Source organism: Mobula birostris, chromosome 8 (assembly GCF_030028105.1).
Source record: "Mobula birostris isolate sMobBir1 chromosome 8, sMobBir1.hap1, whole genome shotgun sequence".
Lineage (NCBI taxonomy): Eukaryota > Metazoa > Chordata > Chondrichthyes > Myliobatiformes > Myliobatidae > Mobula > Mobula birostris.
The window spans coordinates 124,626,732-124,640,702 of record NC_092377.1 but is presented as its reverse complement, the minus strand read 5'-3'; the positions used below and the strand labels follow the sequence as shown (position 1 = coordinate 124,640,702).

General features: G+C 48.0%; 1 protein-coding gene across 1 annotated transcript in view; it reads right to left on the bottom strand.

Annotated features, from left to right (window-relative positions):
- Window positions 1-13,706, bottom strand: part of LOC140201663 (sialic acid-binding Ig-like lectin 13) — a 138,752-nt gene extending 125,046 nt beyond the window's left edge. Inside the window, exon 1 of the mRNA XM_072266125.1 lies at window positions 13,628-13,706. The gene's annotated coding sequence lies outside the window, so the exon portion shown is untranslated. The remainder of the gene's footprint in view (window positions 1-13,627) is intronic.
- Between the last annotated feature and the right edge of the window lie 265 nt (window positions 13,707-13,971).

The following is a 13,971-nucleotide window of genomic DNA, read 5'->3' as shown; positions in this document are numbered from 1 at the left end:
CTGGACTGAGAGTTTGTTGAGCAACAGGAAAGAATTAAATCTGAAAATGATATCTTTGCATGTTAAGTGGAAGTACAGAGTGGATCAGATCACTGAACTGTTCCCACAACCTATAAACTCACTTTCAGGGACTTTTCATCTCATGTTCTTCATATTTATTTTTTTTCTCTTTTGTATTGGCACAGTTTGTTCTCTTTGCACACTTGCTGATTGTCCGTCCTTTTGGGTGCAGTCTTTCATTGTTTCTATGGTGCTTCTTGGAGTGACTGTGTATGCCCGCAAGAAATTCATTCTCAGGGTTGTGTACGGTGACACATGTATACTTTGATAATAAATTTATTTCATCATTGCACCTTTGAAGTGGATTACCTTTAAGAAAATATGTTTATGACCGGAAATTTTGCGCTGGACAGAGTTTCCTAGCTGACAGATGAAGTGAACTTGGAGAAGGGGTGGATCGAGAGGAGGATCCTTGGAGAAATCAAGCAGATAAATATAGAATGGGGAGGTAGCAGAGAAAGGACAGGTGCAGGATTTTACTGAGAAAGGAGAAGTGCTGGATGCAGAGAGGAAACAAGAAAAGAGGATGTAATTCTGCAAGCTGCAGTAGAAAGGGAAAAGACTTGGAAAAATGGTGGTTCGTTCATCACAGGGGGAAAGGCAGGGTGAAAAAGTGGTTAGAGAAACGTTTTGAATGGAGGCAGAAAAAAGAGATCACTTTAACCAGAGGGTGGTGAATCTAAGCAATTCATTGCCCCAGGAGGCTGTGGGGTCCACATTATAGCATATATTTAAAGCAGAGGTGGATAGGACCTGGATTAGTCAGGGTGTCAATGGTTATGGGAAGAAGGCAGGAGAATGGGGTTGACAAAGATAATAAATCAGCCACGATGGAATGGCGCAGCAGACTCAATGGGCCGAATGGTCTATTTCTGCTTCATATGTCTTATGGACCTATGGTCACAATGAAGCATTCCGAACAGCCTAGTACAATGGTTTCAATCCTTATTTTTATGCCATGGACCCCTGCAATTAACCAACTGTCCGGAGTCCCCAGGTTGGGAACCCCTGGTCTACTGTTCAGTCTGGTCGTCATATTTTGGGAAAAGGTCTGTCTGTGTGGTAGAGATTGTTATGTACCCCGTAACTTGGTTGCCAAACCAGCAGAAATGGATCACTCAGTTGGAGTCTGGATTGCTGGAACTAAGGAAGTTTTATTAAAGAAATAAGCAACACAGTACTCTAATCAAAAGGATAATAAATACAACAGTTCAGCAATGATAGACACACATGTACACAGAATTAGGATAACAGGATCAATCAAGCTCTATCGTCGTCTAGGGGTAAATGACCAGTTTCAAAGTGACGCAAAGTTCAGTTCAATTGAGTTCAGTTCAGTTCACAGTAATCACTGCCATGCCGGTGGACAGGCGGGAAAGGGGGAAGGAGAGAGAGGGCGAAAGCCAATGAATATTCAAAACAGCTTCCACACAAACCTTCGATATTCCTCGCAGTCAGCTTTCGGGCGAGCCCTTTGTAATGTCTTCTGAGGTCACCGACTGTGACCCCTCCGTTTCAGATACGATCGTTCCTCTGCAGTGAACCTGGCACCCAGGCAAGGGCGGACACACACCAGGTTCCCGCCGATCGTAACTTTCCACCCTGTGCGGCTATGGCTTAGTACCGCGACTAGCCCTCCAAAAACTCCCATCAACTTGTGGGAGGCGCACCGCTTCCAGATTCTCGTTACCTCGTGGTGTCATGTGCATCCTGCCTTAGCGAACCTGTCCCTTTTTATCCCCCTGCTGGGGAATCGCCTGTCCATCACACTTCAAACAGTTCAGGGTTCAAACAGGAGCCGATCTTGACAGTTCTCAGACCAATGTCTCCTTCCATTAAACTCTCTCGTCTCTTCATTAACATTTCCAAATGCGGCTCCATTGTCTTCCTTACCTCTCTTTCTCCTGAAGACAGGTGGCAGATCAACTGCTGATCCCACTGGTGCCAGCACAGGACAGTTAACATCTTAGTCTATGTGTACTCTTTGTAACCCTCTTTTGTCACACCCCTCACCTTTAAGGATTTCTACCGGGGTAAAAATTACAAACACGAATACATTATTAGATACACACAAATATACATCTTCATTAGCTATTTGGCTAATACAGAGAATTTTAAGTTGTCAACACCTGACAGACAGTCAGCAATCATATTTTCTGTTCCTTTTATATGTATTATTAATAATCCCCTGAACCAGGCTCCAACTTAGCAAACTTCATAGTGGCCGAAAATACTGATGAATTGCGATCAGTGTAAGCTCTCATCGGGTTTCGTCCCGGACCACGATAACAAGGGTCGTCCCATCCCGCCTTAGTTTTCTCTCGCAAGGGCTTAGTAGGAGGGGGAGGGGTAGTAACCGCAGAGTTATTGCAAAACTTCCTACAGTACCCCACCATCTCCAAGAGCCTTCTGAGGGCCCTCTTGTCTGTCAGGGTTGGGATGTCAGAGATAGCCCGCACCTTAGCTTGCATCGCTGCCAGCTGCCCCTGTGTTACTACAATTCCCAGATAAGTGACCTTTGTGTGGCCGAACTCATTTTTTTCAAGGTTCACTATCAAGCTGGCTTCAGACAGCCGTATTACATCGCCAATATACACTTCTGTGTTCGTTAGCCCTTTCGTCACTGAATTACTCATTCTATAGGACTCTTGCTCACTAGGCTGACCTAGCGAAACAAACGTCCCAGTTCTTTGCATCGCCTCAGGACAATCAAACACACGTGTGTGAGCCGCTTAATTACTTCTCCTAAACAGTCGCTTTGTTCGGGGATTAAGGGAGAGACCTTATCAGCTGAGCTGGCCAAAACAATAGCCTTCTCCCATCTGGTCGATACCATACTCATCTTCTCAAAATTTTTTTTTCTTATCAGGGGGACCCTAGCTTCATTGATTTCCGCGCTAAAACCGACTAGGTTTGTTAGCATATCAAAAGCCTGTGACCGTCTCAGTTCGCGTCTGCCATAATCAATAACATCCTTCCTCCTGTGCAGCCAGTAAACCTCTTTCATGATTCCGCCAACTGTTTCCTTCAGCACCTCAAAATGTCCACCGAGGGGTACCTTGTGGGCCAGGTTAAAAATCTCATCCCCAGAGATTTTTGGCACCATCCCCCATTCCTCATCTGCGGTATTTGGCCTCCCTTCCTTCCTTAGCACCTCCCCCTTCACACCATAGCCTACTGGCTCTCTTCCTAACTCTGTTTCACAGCGACCTGTTTCCTCGTCTCGCTCCTGTGCCTGTATAAAGTCCTTCTTTTCTAATGATAAATCTACCTTAATTTCCCCACTTCCTCCTGTTTCATTACGTTCCTTCTTTTCACTTTCTACCCCCTCCTCGTACAAGGCTGGCAGAAACGTCTCAGCTAACTTTATATCAGCCTCTGCAGCCTTCCTCGACATCCGCCGAGTTACTGGGCAAACGGGATAAACTTGTGAGTCCATGGGCGGGGCCTCAATGCTGGCAGGCTGACTTGTCAATCTCACAGCTGGGAACACAATTCCCCCCGCGAAGTCATTACCGAGTAAGACTTCCACGCCTTTCATCGGTAATTCGGACCTCACCCTGATCGTGACTAGTCCAGAGACCAAGTTGCTTTGTAGGTGTATCTGGTGCAAAAGGACTGCCTCTGTCCCTTCCCCAATACCTTTGACCTTGACCTCCCCAGTCTGGGTCTCTGAAACCCAGACTGACACGCTCCCGTGTCTCTCCAGATCCGCACTGGAACTGGGTTTAACCCCTCCTTCATCGACACCAATCCGGCCGAGATAAACCTCTCGCGCCCTTCCTGAACTTTGGCAGACCTTTCCTCTCCTAGCAGTTCGTTTACCAGCTCGATACAGCCAGTCGAAATCGCCGTTTTTCCTTTCCCCGTCTCCTTCTTTGGGGCAAAGCACCTGGACGCAAAGTGTCCGACTTTCCCACAATTATAACAGACGCCCCCAGGAGACTTCCTACCAGACTGCTCCCGGTCTACCTTATCCTTCTCACTGTCCCCGGCTTATTTTCTGACTTTTCTGGCAGACTCTCCCCGCCGTCCTGACTACCCTTCTGGTAGCCTTTACTCGGGACAAACTTCATTTTATGTGTCAACGCGTACTCATCCGCTAACTTAGCAGTTGCGGCTAACGTGGCTGCCTCTTTCTCATCTAGGTAGGGTCTCATACCTTCAGGGACACATACTTTAAACTGCTCAATCAGAATCAGCTGTAGCAGTCGGTCATAATCCTCATCCACCCCCCTTCGAGGCGCACCAACTCTCACAATATGTCTGCATCTCACGGGGAAACTCTAAATACGTGCGGTCCCACTGCTTCCTCACATTCCGGAACCTCTGCCGGTATGCCTCCGGGACCAACTCATAAATCCTGAGGATGGCCTCTTTCACCACCTCATACCTCTGGGCATCTTCCGCGGACAAAGCTGAGTAAGTTTGTTGGGCTTTCCCTTTTAGTACACTCTGAAGCAAAACAGCCCACTTATCCCTCGGCCAGTCCTGACTTGTAGCAACATTTTCGAAATGGAGAAAGTACCGATCCACATCGGTACCGTCAAATAGGGGAAACAGCCTAAACTCCTGGGTCGCCCGGAACCCTCCACCTTGGTTCGGCATGGGCCCCTGCGCTGCCATCATCTTTAACTTCTCCAGCTCAAATTCCCTTTCCCTCTGCCTCTCTTCTTGCTCCAACTGTCTGTCCCTCTCTTCTCGTTCTAACTGTCTCTCTCTCTCTCTCCTGCCGTTCTAACTGTTTCCCTTTCTCCTGCCTTTCTAACTGTTTCTCTTTCACTTCGTGTTCTAGCTGCCGTACCCAGAACTCGTGCTCGAGTCTCAGTTTTTCAAGCTGCACCTGTACCGCGTCTCCACCAGGTTTTTCAATAGACACCACCTCCAGCTCCCCTTGGGGAAACACACCTTTAGATACGTAGTGCTCTGCGATAGCTCTGTGCATCTCCTCTCTCCACATTGTCGACTTCCCCTTAACAAGATTCAAGCGTTTGGCCACAGCTGCCAATCCCGCTTTCCTGGCATCCTCTTATGCCTCCAAGGTCAGCGCCTTTAGAAATTCCTCAATCTCCATTTCTGCTGTTTGCCTTTTCTTTCTTTCGGGAATTTAAACCCAACCAATGTACTCGGTCCCAAATTTAGCATTCAAAATTGTGGACGAGAACCCCACTTATGTTATGTGCCCCGTAACTGGGTTGCCAAACCAGCAGAAATGGATCACTCAGTTGGAGTCTGGATTACTGGAATTAAGAAAGTTTTATTAAAGAAATAAGCAACACAGTACTCTAATCAAAAGGATAATAAATACAACAGTTCAGCAATGAGAAACACACATGTACACAGAACTAGGATAATAGGATCAATCAAGCTCTATCGCAGTCTAGGGATAAATGACCAGTTTCAAAGTGACGCAAAGTTCAGTTCAATTGAGTTCAGGTCAGTTCACAGTAATCACTGCCATGCCGGTGGACAGGTGGAGGGGGAAGGAGAGAGAGGGCGAAAGCCAATGAATATTCAAAACGGCTTTCACACAGACCTTCGATATTCCTCGCAGTCAGCTTTCGGGCGAGCCCTTTGTAATGTCTTCTGAGGTCACCGACTGTGACCCCTCCATTTCAGATACGATTGTTCCTCTGCAGTGAACCTAGCACCCAGGCAAGGGCGGACACACACCAGGTTCCCGCCGATCGTAACTTTCCACCCTGTGCGTCTATGGCTTGGTCCCGCGACCAGCCCTCCAAAAACTCCCACCGACTTGTGGGAGGCGCAACGCTTCCAGGGTCTCATTACCTCGTGGTGTCGTGTGTGTCCTGCCTTAATGAACCTGTCTCTTTTTATCCCCCTGCTGGGGTATCGCCTGTCCATCACACTTCAAACAGTTCAGGGTTCAAACAGGAGCCGATCTTGACAGTTCTCAGACTGGTGTCTCCTTCCGTTAAACTCTCTCGTCTCTTCATTAACATTTCCAAATGCTGCTCCATTGTCTTCCTTATCTCTCTTTCTCCTGAAGACAGGTGGCAGATCAACTGCTGATCCTGCTGGTGCCAGCACAGGACAGTTAACATCTTAGTCTATGTGTACTCTTTGTAACCCTCTTTCATCACAAGATAAACTGAAATGATTCCAGATTCAGGGAGTTCAGTTCTGCGGGTTGACTGGAGGATGATTCTGTGCGTCTTTAGTGATGACGGTGGATAACTGAAAAAATGCAAAGAACTGGACGCAAGGCTCAACTATCCTCAGTGGATAACTGCACACCCTCCAGCACACTCATACACCAAGCCACTGGTTTCACATCCGCAGGGACAAGCAATATTTTTCACCTTCACAGTTTTGGGTTTAGGTTCAGCATGAACTTACTTCTGTATTCGAATCATAGAAAGCATGTTGACCGGATGCATCACGGCTTGGTGCAGAAACCGCTCTGTTTATGACCATAAGAAACTGCACATCAGAGAAACAAGCCTCCCCTCCATGGCCTCTGCCTACACTTTCTGCTGCCTCAGTAAAGCAGCCAGCATTGTCAAAAACCACACACACCCCAGACACTCTCACCTCTCCCCTCTCCCAACAAGTCAGGTCAAGTTTATTGTCATTTAATTATCTTCATGTATACCTCCAAACGATGCAACGTTTCTCTGAACCAACGTGAAAGTACAGTAATAGACATGACATACATGCACAAATAATTTAATGATTAAGACCTACAGATAAATTAAACATAAATAAACAAAGTAAATTTAATAAATTAAATATTATAAGGCACAGACAGATTAGCCGGTGACACCTTGAATGCAATAAGGCAGGGAGCTTAGAGCCCTCCGCTGCCCGCCGCTGGGACCCACGGATAGCAATTTTTAGCGGCCCCAGGAACAAGTTTACCAGTACATCCTCCTCCCTCCTTGCCCCCACCATCTTCCCACCCCATGGGTGACCGCATGTGAAGAAGGTGGGGCTAAAATGCATCCCGAGAGAAGCAGCCTTTTCAGATACTCGGACGGGGTCTGCAGCCTCGCACACTCCATGTACATGTGATATTCCATCTTTTCCGGTCCGCAGAAGCGAGAGGTGGCTGGAGATCCCCGTACAAACCAATGAACTTACTACATGAACACACACACTCTTCTTTTTCTCTTCTTCGGTTGTCCATCGAAATTCGATGATGACGTCCACTCCTTTAACGGTGAGATCTTTGATGACTATACAGTCCGATCCTGGACCCACATGCTCTATTGCAGGTGGGACATGTATATGTGGTAGTGGTGGCAACTATGGCTGCATTTCTCCTGGCTCTCTCCTGCTGTCTTCTGGTTGTTGTTTCCATCTCCAGAATACGAAACCTGTCCCTACACAATTGTCGCTAAATGGTACGGTCAGCAGCAACATCCTCCAAGTCCTCGGGTCTAATCTTGCACTTCCTTAAGCGCTCCTTCGGCCCTTCAGCTGAGCATCGATCATGATGTAGCTGACCGAATAACACTCTGCTGGGTAGATGACATGAGGGCATCCTTATCACGTGCCCCAGCCACTGTAGCTGACGCTGTGTGATCATGACCTCAATAATACTGCAATTGGTCTTTACAAGTGTTTCAGTGTGAGGCACCTGCTCACGCCAGGTAATTCCCAGGAAGCACTGGAGGCAGCTTATGTGGAAACACTCCAAGAACTTGATATGATGGCTGTAGGTTACCCAAGCTTCACAGCTACAAAGGAGGTTGGTGACACAGACTGCTTGGGATACGGCGACCTTTGTGGAGGCTCCTCTTCTGAAAGACTCTACGCTGAAGTCTCCCAAAGGCAGCTGATGCCTGTTTAATGCGGCTCTGGATGTCGTTGTCAATGCCGCTATCCTCAGAGAGAATGATCCCAGATAGTTGAAAGATGGCACTACTGACAGCTTTTCATCACCAACGTGAAGGCAGGTAGAGTGAGTGGGACACTGGTACTCCATTGGCAAACCTCTTCTGTCTTGGTGGTATTGACAGTCAGCCCCATCCTGCTGTACGCTCTCACTGCCACAGCAAGGACAGTCTGAAGATCCTCCGGAGTATGGGCAACAAGACCACAGTGGTCTGCATACTGCAGCTCCAGGACCCGCTCTCTACGGAGTTTAGTGGTTGCGTGGAGCCTCCTGATGTCAAAGAGGTTGCCATCTAATCTGCCACACCGCTGCTGTCTTCAATCTCGTTGTGGAGAAGCTTGGTAACACACAAGAGGAAGATGTTGAAGAGCACTGGCTCTAGCACACACCCCTGCCTCACCCCTGTGTGTACAAGGAAGGGCTCGGGCTCTTGTCTTCTTATGGTCACCCGAGCGGTCATCCCATTGCGGAACTGGCGGAGGATGTTAACCTGCGGACAGCCAAACCTGCGGAGGACATCCCATAAGAGCTCCCTTTACACAGTGTCGACTGCTTTGGAGAGGTCGACAAAGGCCATAAACAGGTCCTGATGTTGCTCCAGGCACTTTTCCTGAAGCTGCTGGGCTGTGAAGATCACGTCGATCGTACTCCTGTTCTTCCTAAATCCACACTGCGATTCAGGCAGCATGACTCAGTGATGTTGCTGATGAGTCTTTCAAGCATCACCTTAGCGAGGACTTTTTCAGCAACAGAAAGGAGTGATATGCCCCTACTATTGCTGCAGATGGCCTTGTTACCCTTGTTCTTATAAATTAGATTAGATTAGATTGTGAGGACACTCAGTCCTCGTTTATTGTCATTTCAAAATGCATGCATGCATTAAGAAATGATATAATGTTCCTCCAGAGTGATATCACAAAAAAACAAGACAAACCAAAGACTAACACTGACAAGACCACATAATTAAAACATATAGTTACAACAGTGCAACACAATACCATAATTTTATAAAGAGCAGACCATTGGAACGGTAAAAAAAAAGTCTCAAAGTTCTGATCGACTCCCGATAGTCCCCTATAGCAGGCGGCAGAAAGGAGAAACTCTCTCTGCCATAAACCTCCAGGCACCGTCAACTGTCAATGCATTGGAAGCACCCGGCCACAGGTGACTTTAAGTCAGTCCGAAAAACTTCGAGCCTCCGACCAGACCTTCGACACCGAGCACCATCTCTGCCGAACGCTTCGACCCCGTCCCAGCCGCCGAGCAACAAGCAGCCGAGGATTCGGGGCCTTCCCCTCCGGATATTCTGGATCACACAGTAACAGCGGCAGCGATACAACAACGATAACAGCGATGTTTGCATTTCTCCATTGCTGTAGGATGTTCTCATCAGTCCAGGCCTTGGTGATATACCGGCAGAGTGTGCGCATACACATGTACCCTCCGTTCCTCAGTAACTCAGCAGGGATATTGTCAGTGCCAGGGGACTTGTTGTTCTTAAGGGAATGGGCAGCTGATAGAACCTCCTGGAAGATTGGTGGTAGACTGCAGTTCAGGCAGTTCGTCCAGGATGGTGGGGTCTGCGTCAGAGTCCTGATTAAGCAGGGTATTAAAATGCTCAGCCCACCTCAGCAGAATGGTATTCTGATTCTTCAGAAGTGTTAGACCATCTGCTGTTTTCAGGGGAGTAACGCATCGATTTATTGGGCCGTAGATTGTTTTGACAGTATTGTAAAAATTTTGCATGCGATTATTATTGGCAAAGGACTGGATTTCATGTGCCTTTTCAGTCCACCACTCATTATGCATGGCCCGTATTGCCTTTTGCACTTTCCCCCGAGCTGCCTGCCAGTGCTGCCTGCTGCTGGTGGATGGAGGGTTGTCTAAAGTTGCCCGGTGTGCTTTGTGCATGTCCTTAAGCAAGTTGTGGATGGTGTCTGAGTTATCGTCAAACCAGTCTTGGTGTTCCTGCTCTAATGGCCGATGGATTGGGCTGCTGCCTCATAGAGCGCAGAGCTGATATAGGTCCACTGTTGTTCCATGGTATTTTCTGAGCTCAGACAAGGTACCAACTCCCTTAGTTTCTCAGCTAGGATGTGTCGAAACTCACTTCTTGCTTCTGTGTTTCTCAGGCAGTTGCAATTTAGCCGCTTTTTATTGGGTTTTTGAAAGCGTACCTTCATATGGAGCTTGGCCGCAATGCACTCTGCACCTCTCATGGCACGGGAGATGAGAACATCCTTGATGCCACTATGTCTCACAATGATGAAGTCGATCATGTGCCAATGTTTAGAGCGAGGGTGCATCCACGAGGTCTTATATTTTGCCTTCTGCTGGTATATGGTATTGGTTATAGTAAGGTTATGCTCAGAGCAAAGAGTAAGTAGCCTCATGCCATTTGCATTCACCTTGCCAATACCGTGCCTACCTAGCATTCCATTCCATATCATGTTGTTTGGTCTTACCCTAGCATGAAGTCCCTAAGCAAAAGGATCTTATCATTCTTAAGAATCAAGCAAAGAACTTCATCCAATGTCTGATAAAACCATTCCTTGGCCTCATTCTCAGATGGCAAATTTGGTGCCTAGGCACTGAGAATCGTGGCATAGCGTTTCTTTGCCGGGGGATATGGAGGGTCATTAGTCTTTCACTAATGCCAACAGGTGTCTCTGTGAGACTTGGTAGAAAGGTGTTCTTGATGGCCAGTCCTACTCCGTGGAGATGTTGTCTACCTGGAAGGAAACCTTTCCAGAAGAAGGTATAATTCATCCCTTCCTCTGTTAAGGAGCCTGGTCTCACTCGGGCAGCAGTGTCAATGTTGTAGCGCCTCAGCTCAGCAGCGATCAAGGCTGTTCTCCGGTGAGGTCTGTCAGAGATGCCATACGAGTCCAGGAGAGTCCTTACATTCCATGCTCCCAGTTTTAGGTTGTATTGTTTCTTATTTCGACCACAGTAGTGGAAAACCCAATAAGCACGGTAACCTATCCAGGTGACTGATTGAATGGGCAATTTTTAGGCCACCTTTTCTGGGCCCTTCCCCAACTGGGGTAAGCAATGCGGTCCCTAAATAGGGCTGCTAAGCCGCACAGGAGTCTGCCAAAAACAGCTGCCACTCAGTCCCAGCTGCTAGCGACCAAATACCTAGTGCCGCTGCCGTGCAGGGTTCTGACTAGAAGCTCCCAGTCCATTCCTACCTGCTCCCGTTGCCAGACGCTCCATCGCCATCAGACTTCAACCATATGTATTGTTCACCGTGGTCAGAGGTGGAGACCTGCGCAAGGAAGATTTTAAAGTGCTACACGGGGTGGGCCATCCCCAGTAGCACTAACTTCACCATGATGAGGTAAATCCCAGTGACAAGGGTGATCCCAGAACAACCGATCCCATATCTTGGCTGCAGGAGGCTGCCACGTCCTTGGTCTGTTAAGGCCTGCCTATTGCGCGCGCCAGCAGTATTGCTTTTCTGTCAGGGTGTGCTCCCTTAGCCTTGTCTCAACAGACTTACCGCAAGGCAGTGGGACTATTTGCCCATAGCTGGGACAGTGGTTGACGAGTGCCAGGGCGTGTTCACACAGTGGTGGGCCTGCACGCCACGTCTCTGGGGCCCACTGCTGCTCCGAGATACCCTGTAGTTTAACCTGGGACCGTAAGATACCCAATTTCCGTGTGTGGCCCCAAGGAGGCACTGCAGGAGTCTTGATAGTGGAGAGGTTCTGAACTGGCAGGAGGAGGCTTACAGACTTGGCTGCTCTTTTCACCCTCTATTAAGAAGGCTAGCCAGCGGCAGTAGCTGTAAGCAGACAGCACTATGTGGCGTACACTGACTATAAGCACTACCACACTACTGCACTAAATGCTTCACAGGCACCCTGTGAACAAATACACACACACACTCACACACAGACACACACACACAATATCCTGGAGGAAATCAGCAGGACACACAGCATCCATGTAAAAAAGTACAGTCGACGTTTCGGCCTGCTGAGTTCCTCCAGCATTTTGAGTGTGTTGTTTGAATTTCCAGCATCTGCACATGTTCTCTTGTTTGTGAACTTATTACAGAGCACCATTCTATGCAGCACCCTCCACCCCAGGTCCCCGATGTACATGGGAAAGACACCCTTGTAAAAGAACTTCAGTTGGGGAGAGCGGCCTCTTTCGCAGGTGGAAAATCCGACCGCTGCTGCGTGTCAAGACGCCGCAGGGCTTGTTCCTTTTTCGCAAAAAATACATTTGTTATAAATTCAAACCACAGCAGTCACATTACAAACAGAACCAGACAAGTCATAACTAATTCCCCATCCTCATCGAGGGAAACATTTTCTGGTGCATTGTCCTGGCGGGACAGAAGAATCAGAAGCCCTGCACATTGGCAGTGGTTGGGATTTGAATCCACGCCTCCCCGGTGACTGAACTCTTAACCCAGCGATTTTGATCGCTTGGCACAATACCACCCAGCTCGGTACAACTGTTTGCTGCCAAGTGCTGTGCGGCGCTTTCGGGTGAAGTTGAGGTTGTGCTGCAGGGGTTCGGTGTGGGGAGGGGACACCACAGAGCAATGTTCTTCCGCCACTAGATGGAGGGAGGGGGGATAGGGTGAAGTGAGGAAGCCCTCTGAATGATTGAAATGGTATTCCATCCCAGGGGGCAGAATGTACGGCAACAGTGCTTTTGATTAACGCTAATTAACGCATCGTCTGCGGACTTAAGAAAGAAAAGGCTTTATTCTTGTAAATATTTTGAATATCAATAAAGTTTATAGGCAAAACATAGAACAGAACGGCACAGTACAGACCATTCGATCCACATAAGAACATGAGAATTAGGAGCAGGAGTAGTTCATCTGGCCCATCGAGCCTGCTCGCCATTTAATCAGATCATGGCAATGTTACAAGCATCTGGTCAGACTGCACTAGAAGAACTGCATGCAGTTACGGTCATCACACTATACATAGGAAGGTATTGCGCTGGAAGGAACTCAATGAGATTTACCAGAATGCCTCCTAAATTGGAGGACATCCATTTTCTTCTCTCTCTCTCTCTCTCTCTCTTTCTCTCTCTCTCTCTCTCTCTCTCTCTCGTTCTCTCCCTTTCTCCCTCTCTCCCTCCCTTCCCCTCAACAAAAGTGAGGCACAGAGAAGGTCGATCACTAGTATGGATTTTTGTCATGGCAGAGGTGCCAGCAACAAGAAGAAGCAGGACGAAAGAGCCAAGGAGGAGTTTCAAAGGGGGTGTGAGAGGAAATTATTTTCAGCTGGTTTAGTTTTGAATGTATTGTCAGAGATGCTCCAGGCAGATACATCCAGCATGTTCAAGAGACATTGGAACAGGCACGAGATTGGGCAGGAACAGAAGGATACAGACCTAAACGGACAAAAGGTCGGATGAGACAGCAGGAGCGTGGTGGTCTGGAGAGTCCATTGCTGTCCTGGATAAAGCCGGGAGTTGAGAACCACTACCAAGTCCACCAAAAAACATGACGTAGAACCCTACAAAGTCCACCAATGATCGGACTCTGCAAAACAGCTCACCACCAATAAACAGGACATAGAACCCCACAAAGCTCACCAATGATCGGACTCTGTACAGTCTCACCAGCTTTAAACAGGATGTAGAACCCCAAAAATTACATCAATGATCGGACTCTGTACAATGTCTCAACCAGTTCTTGCCAGAGTTGGTTACAAGCATGGAATTACATACCCAGGATCAGTCCACTGCTCGTCTCCGGAGTTAATCAGACAGACACATCAGGGGTCACTGCCCTCTCCTGCAGCAGCTGCAATGTGTGGATAAAATTGTTGAAGAGAATACTTAAGTCAAGAAGGGGAAACAAAATGAGGAAGTATTCACAAACGATTAACCCATTCAATCCAACAGTGACATTATTTTTGCTCAGCCCAGGGACTGCTGCACTGTGGTATAGGTCTCGCAGGCAGAGCCCGCCCTCACTCTGTAACCCCACTCTGGACCATACAGCCCTCCCTGTCTCTGCAACCCCGACCCCATCTGGACCAGTTGTCTTGTCCAAATTTCGGAGTCTCTTG